The sequence below is a fragment of the Octopus sinensis genome, linkage group LG25 (assembly GCF_006345805.1).
Source record: "Octopus sinensis linkage group LG25, ASM634580v1, whole genome shotgun sequence".
Classification (NCBI taxonomy): domain Eukaryota; kingdom Metazoa; phylum Mollusca; class Cephalopoda; order Octopoda; family Octopodidae; genus Octopus; species Octopus sinensis.
This window is the reverse complement of record NC_043021.1, coordinates 4,888,152-4,889,275: the sequence shown is the minus strand read 5'-3', so window position 1 is coordinate 4,889,275 and position 1,124 is coordinate 4,888,152. Positions and strand designations below refer to the sequence as shown.

Below are 1,124 nucleotides of genomic sequence, written 5' to 3'. Positions count from 1 at the left end.
CAAGTGCATTTTCAACTTCTTTAATATATATATGTATGTATGTATGATGACAGCTATCTATCTATATATATATATATATATAGACACATACACATTATATATATATATCTATATGTATGTATGTATGTATGTATGTATGTGAAGACGGTGGCTTAGTGGTTAGGGCATTTGGCTTACAATTGTTAAGTTGTGTTCAATTCCTGGTGACGTGTTGTGTCCTTGAGCAAGACACTTTATTTCACGTTGCTCCAGTCCACTCAGCTGGCAAAAATGAGTAGTACCTGTATTTCAAAAAGGGCCAGCCTTGTCACATTCTGTGTCACGCTGAATCTCCCTGAGAACTACGTTAAGGGTACACGTGTCTGTGGAGTGCTCAGCCACTTGCACGTTAATTTCACGAGCAAGCTGTTCCGTTGATCATATCAGCTGGGCCCTTCATCATTGTAATCGACGGAGTGCCCCACCTTTGTATGTATGTATGTATGCAACATTGTATATATGTATATTAGATCAGAATATACAGAAATTTTCACTATGCTTGAAATGAATGTGGTTATAAAACTGTCTCCCTTTTTCGTGCTTAGATACTGAGCACACATATTTATGTAGGTATGTATGTACAATTGTGTGTGTGTGTGTGTGCTTGAGATGTGTTACATGACAGCCTGAGAGGGAACCGGTACGTTTGGGGAAGAGGTGGTGTACTAATGATCGCATGACTTGCCGAAAACATTTAAGAACCTTACAACTACGATATTATTCTACAAGCCTGATTGTATTTTAATCTGTGTGGAAGTGAATTGCTTGGTTCGGTTAGTAAATAACAAAACACTCACACTCATAATCAGAACGAACACACGCACACATATGTACACAATCACACACAGATACACACACATTCTCAAGGAGAGAATCAGAGACTGTTTGATCCAACAATGAAACAGGGACAAGTCTAACAGGAGAACATTATTATTAAATTAGATAAAATCCTTTATAGGGCCCCCATGCACATATACACACAAGATCAGTGAAATTTTAAAAATATAACAAAAAATACAAAAGAATAACAAAAATTTTGTTCTAGGTCTTTAGAAAAACGTTTTTTTTTTTTGCTTTGTTCAGAA

General features: G+C 36.4%; 1 protein-coding gene across 1 annotated transcript in view; it reads right to left on the bottom strand.

The window, feature by feature from the left end:
* Window positions 1-1,099: 1,099 nt before the first annotated feature.
* The window catches only part of LOC115224459 (pleckstrin homology domain-containing family M member 2), a 63,806-nt gene continuing 63,781 nt past the window's right edge, over window positions 1,100-1,124 (bottom strand). The window contains exon 16 of the mRNA XM_029795361.2: window positions 1,100-1,124. This exon is cut by the window's right edge and continues 1,391 nt beyond it. The gene's annotated coding sequence lies outside the window, so the exon portion shown is untranslated.